This window comes from Salvelinus namaycush, chromosome 33 (genome assembly GCF_016432855.1).
Source record: "Salvelinus namaycush isolate Seneca chromosome 33, SaNama_1.0, whole genome shotgun sequence".
NCBI classification, from domain to species: Eukaryota; Metazoa; Chordata; class Actinopteri; order Salmoniformes; family Salmonidae; genus Salvelinus; species Salvelinus namaycush.
The window spans coordinates 1,237,906-1,243,942 of NC_052339.1; the positions used below are offsets into that span (position 1 = coordinate 1,237,906).

General features: G+C 42.2%; 1 long non-coding RNA gene across 1 annotated transcript; it reads right to left on the reverse strand.

Annotated features, from left to right (window-relative positions):
* Positions 1–737: 737 nt before the first annotated feature.
* LOC120027824 lies at positions 738–1,801 on the reverse strand. Its single transcript, XR_005473346.1, has 3 exons — positions 1,669–1,801; positions 1,064–1,126; positions 738–960 (listed from the first exon to the last, which is right to left on the reverse strand). It is a non-coding gene; the product is annotated as an uncharacterized LOC120027824 (long non-coding RNA).
* Between the last annotated feature and the right edge of the window lie 4,236 nt (positions 1,802–6,037).

A 6,037-nucleotide genomic window follows, 5' to 3' on the forward strand; every position in this document is an offset into this window, starting at 1 on the left:
ACCCAAAACTGACAGTCACTTCATTTAACTAACCCCAATCTGCTATTCTCCTGTCCATTCCCCCTCCAGCAGAAGCGGGACTTCAGCTCACTAACTAATGCACACACTTGCAGCTAATCAATGTGGCAGCATTCCCCTGCTCAGGCGTTGCATGCTTAAACCAATGGTTGCGTTGCATGCCACGTTATCGACTGTGCCGGCGGGCACCAGATTGCTATAACATAATGATTTGGTTAGCTGATACGTAAAACACCTATCCAGGCGTTGTAAGAGCTGGCATGTGTCAGCAACGCCTGGGCAGAGGAATGCGGTCTATATACACCTTTCAGTTACATGAGTGTTTGTTGCAAGACGTTTTCTTCTTGTAAACTTTTTCTGTGTGTTTTGAACGCATTGATGACAATGTTAGTTTGTATCCCTTTTATGTTGTTCCTTTTTGATGTGAACATTTATTGTTTCATATTTAGATGCATTTGTTTTACTCTTGTTTGAATCTATTGACCCCATAGTATTTATTCCTTTGAAATGTAATATTGATATGTTGTATTGCGATTCATGAGCACATTTGATTTATATGCATTTGGTTTCACATTTTATATGAAATCACTGCCGTGTATTTTTCCCCCCATGTTTCCTAGTTAATCACCCTTTACCATAAATGAATGTGTTCAACCAATAATCATAATATACTATTTTTGGAAGAGAAACAATGTAAAAAATCATTTGCAGACCACAAGTTGAACACCACTGGTTTATTGGACACACCACCACGATAGCCCCAACTCAAACCAGCAATACAGTCCTTTAAAATTCTCCCAAACTCTGAATAGCGTTTACAACTGCTGATATTAAAGCGTTTACAGCTGCTGATAGGGTTGTCTTCTCCGTGTTTGCAAAGGGTCTAGGAGTGGGCTCCATAATGGGCTGAGTACCTGTGTATACCAAACCATGGGACGTCTCCTGGGAGTAAAAGACGTGACAGTCGTAAATATAAAAACACAAATGTCAAGTCCTTTAATCTACAACGCACAGTTACACTCACACATGCAAAAAAGTTACTCACTTGTGGTTCCTGTTCTCCAAACCCCTCTACATTTTCAAGGGGAAACCTGGAACCTATTGGCCACTGAAATAACGCATTATAAATGTTAATATTAGCCCATTCATCTCTTCTCAGTGTCTTTGTATTTTAACTAACACAACGTGGTAAACATAGCTCCTTTGACTCGGGTTAATCAACACCCGTAAACCACAGATTTTTATTTGTATAAGAGTATGAATTCCCGTAACTGTGTGTTTACCCTGTTTCAGGAAGGCCATTGACACCAGACAAAGCAAATATCAAACGACTCCAAATACACTTTGCTGTGTTCTCTAACAAAACCCGTTGAACATTCTATGATATGAAATTATGCCTTTATCCTCTCCATAATCCCAATTCCAAATTATATAATTTATGACGTTTCCATTTTTGCAGTGTCCATTATGATCTTTACGGAAGTATCTTGATGAAGCAACTAAACATAGGAACTCGCTGTTCAAAAAGTGTTGACTCCATTTCACTCCCGAGTTTATTCAAAACAGTCGAAAATCAAAGTTCTATATAGAGTTCCTATAGGAGTTCTTTCAGCCCATATTAGTATTCACTCAAAGAAAATTATTTCTTACCCGCTGTTTAGTTTGTTGTTGAGGTTTAGGCAGAGCCAGGACAACACCCAGGAGACTGAGTAGTATTATTCCTCTCATCTTCACTTTGTGCTTTATTCAGAGAGACCACAGCACTTTTCAGTTTTATAGCATGGGGATGTCACATGCCCCATAGAGGGCGTGTTCAAAATGGGCTGTCAATTTTTACACCTTTACATCAATGATGGTGAAAGTGACTTCCAAGTCCAATAGTTCCATTGGACATAGCATAAGCGCATTGGCATACACTGCCGTCTTTCTATATTTTGGCTTTGTCACAAATTAATCTCAGTTAATTGAATCACTGCCCCATGCCATAGTTCTGAGAGTGTAATGTCCCCCCAAAAATGAATACATGTATTTTATCATTTATCACAAATGACAGTGCAGATGTTGACTTTATTCTGCACAGAGGAAAAATTACACTGAACAAAAATATAAAACGCAACATGTAAAGTGTGCCTCAGGATATCGTCACGGTATCTCTGTGCATTCAAATTGCCATCGATAAAATGCAATTGTGTTCGTTGTCCGTAGTTTATGCCTGCCCATACCATAACCCCACCGCCACCATTGGGTATTCGTCTACACACGCAGTCTGAGGTTGTGAGGCCGGTTGGACGTGCTGACAAATTCTCTAAAACGTCAAAGGCGGTTTATGGTAGAGAAATTAACATAATCTTCTCTGGCAATAGTTCTGGTGGACATTCCTGCAGTCAGCATACCAATTGCACGCTCCCTCAAAACATGAGACATCTGTGGCATTGTGTTGTGTGACAAAATTGCACATTTTAGAGTGGCCTTTTATTGTCCCCTGCACAAGGTGCACCTGTGTAATGATCATGCTGTCTTTTTTTTGTTGGTACTTTTTACCCCCTTTTTTCTCCCCAAATTCGTGATATCCAATTGTTAGTTACAGTCTTGTTCCATACTGCAACTCCCGTAAGGACTCGGGAGATGCGAAGGTCCAGAGCAATGAATCCTCCGAAACACGACCCTGCCAAGCCGGACTGCTTCTTGACACACTGCTTGCTTAACCAGGAAGCCAACCGCACCAATGTGTCGGAGTAAACACTGTACAACTGGCCACCGTGTCAGTGTGCACTGCGCCTGGACCGCCACAGGAGTCGCTAGAGCACGATGGGACAAGGACATCCCTGCTGGCCAAGCCCTCCCCTAACCTGGACGACGCTGGGCCAATTGTGCACCGCCTCATGCGTCTCCCGGTCGCGGCCGGCTGCGACACGGCCCGGGATCGAACCCGGATCTGTAGTGATGCAGTGCCTAAGACCGCTGTGCCACTCGGGAGGCCCCAAATATTCATGCATATCAGCTTCTTGATATGCCACACCTGTCAGGTGGATGGATTATTTTGGCTAAGGAGAAGTGCTCACTAACAGGGATGTAAACGAATTTGTGCACAACATTTTAGAAAAATATGCTTTTTGTGCGTATGGAAAACTTCTGAGGTCTTTTATTTCAGCTCATGAAACATGGGACCAACACTTTACATGTTGCGTTTATATTTTTGTTCAGTGTATTAAAGATGCACTATGCCAAAATCGCTCTGCCAATTCCTGGTTGCTATAATCATAATGGTTAGCCTAATTTCAGTTTATGTAACAAAACAAGTAGTCATTGTGTTGAGAATTATTGTACCATCTAAACTGCTGGGAAATATATTTTCCATAACCAAAAACATTGTATTTTCAGCTGTTTGAGGTTCGTGTACAGAACCGAAATTAAAAGATCCACAAACAAAACTTAAAACCGGGAAGCATAGAAATAGCGCACATAGAACATAGAACTAGCGCTTCTTAGACTTACTTTCAATGAGAATGAAAGATCTATAACTGTTAGAATCTTGACTAGAACCCACAAATGTGATCATATCACTCCAGTGCTAGACTCTACACTGGCTTCCTGTTAATAAGGCTAGGGCTGATTTCAATGTTTTACTGCTAACCTACAAAGAATTACATGGGCTTGCTCCTACCTATCTCTCCCATTTGGTCCTGCCGTACATACCTACACGTACTCTACGGTCACAAGACTCAGGGCTCCTTATTGTCCCTGAGTTTCTAAGCAAACAGCTGGAGGCAGGGCTTTCTCTTATAGAGCTCCATTTTTATGGAATGGTCTGCCTATCCATGTGACAGACGCAGACTCGACCTTTAAGTCTTTACTGAAGACTCATCTCTTCAGTAGGTCCTATGATTGAGTGTAGTCTGGCTCAGGGGTGCAAAGGTGAACGGCACCCTTGCTGTCTTTGCCTGGCCGGCTCCCCTCTCTCCGCTGGGATTCAAGTTAATCATTAATATGTTGTTTTCGTCTCAATCTCAACCAAAAATCTAAGTTAAATAGGACTAAATCAAATCAAACTTTATTTAAAATTTGATTAATGTCACGCCTGCTCCCGCTCTTCCCCCCTGGCGCTCGAGGGCACCAGGCTCCCCAGCATTGCGCACTCCTGCCACCATCATTACGCACACCTGCCTTTCCCCCGTCCCGCGCATCAGCGATTATTGGACTCACGTGGACTCTATCACCTCTGTCATTACCTTCCCTATATGTCTGGTTCCCCGCTCTGTTCCCTGCTTCAGCATTGATTGTCGTATGTCCTTGTTTACCCGTGTGCCGAAGCTGTGCCTGTCTTGTTACCTGTTTGTTCCTGATTAAATGTTGACTCCCCGTACCTGCTTCTCATCTCCGGCGTCGGGCCTTACAATTAGATTTGATGTAGTGCTATTCTTTAACTTAGATGTCTGGTTAAGATGGAGATGTGAATCCAACATATCAATTATTAATTTGTAGACAAACTGGAATTAAAGCCAGACTAAGTCAGTGGCACAGATGGATCTATCCAAGCAGAAGATACATCTCGTTTACTAATTGTTGATATTTGGTTGTGTTGACAACCAAACACAATTCAATATTACTTTTGTAATACATTAAATAGCATAAAGTTAAGGTTGTCTTACAAACGAATGTAACATTCAACCTTCAAATGAGTAACACATCCATGACCACATTTTGAGGTGACTGTAACTATATATGTCTTCTTATGTAATTATATAAAGTGTGCATATTCAAGGATACCTTTAATGTAATCTCAACTGCAATCCAGGTCATTTGGTTCTGCTATTAGGTAAAGCACAGTCATAACTCATTAATCTGTTGTATAAACCAAAAATCACACATTGTTTTTCCATTGGAATTTGGTTGTGCTTTGATCATCATCTTAACCAAATATGACCCAATTATGCACATTTAAGTGACGTGGTGTGCCCAGTGGGATGTGGAATGTCTGTGAAAATCGAATTTGCACTTCCACATGTGAAAAACGAACTCAGATGGTTGTAATTTTGCATCCCATGTTGTCACATTTATTTAGCATGAGATCATGTTTTTACATGTGTAGTTTCATGTTATCACATGTTGCATTTACATGTCACGTTATTACATTAACTTCACATAAGATCACATGCTATCACATGAAATTCAGGTGAGTTTTTTTGTAAGGGAAATGTACATGTGAGGAGGGAGAGAGTGGATGCATCACAGTCATAGGCAGGGGTAAGCCTCGGTCAGACGGGTTCGGTCTCGAAGCAATGATGACTGTTATCCAGAGCCGTTAAACAGTGCAAAGCCTGGTCTCTGTAGCCGGTAGCTAGCCAGCTACTCCTCGACCACCACTGATCACTTAGCACACACGTGGGTGATGCCCTGGCAGCGGAAGGCTCACCGCATGTTAGCGCTAGTCCAAAGTAGCCTTCCCGAGCATTTGCGCATACCTCTGCCATCTCTGCTTGTACCCTTGCTTTGGCCTTGTCCACTCAACCTCCAAAATTCAAATCAAAACATAACATGCTAGCCAGTTAGCTAGCTTGCCAAACCAACCATCCATCTGACTTGCTTGACAGCTTTAATATGCCATGGTGGCTTTAATATTTTATAATTATATACACTCAGTGGCCAGTTTTTTAGGTACACATCTAGTACCGGATGAGACCCCCTGTAACCATGAAGGGATGCACCTGGTCAGCAACAATGTTCAGATACACGTTGCTCAATTGGTATCAAGGGAGTGAACATGTGCCAGGGAAATTATTCCCCACACCATTACAACACCACCACCAGCCTGTACTGTTGACATCAGGCAGAATGGGGCCATGGACTCATGCTGCTTATGCCAAAGCCTGACTCTGCCATCAGCATTACACAACAAGAACCGGGATTCGATGGAACAGGCAATGTGTCTCCACTCCTCAATTTCCCAGTGTTGTTGATCGCGTACTCACTCGAACCGCTTCTTCTTTTAGCTGATAGGAGTGGAAACTGGTGTGGTCAT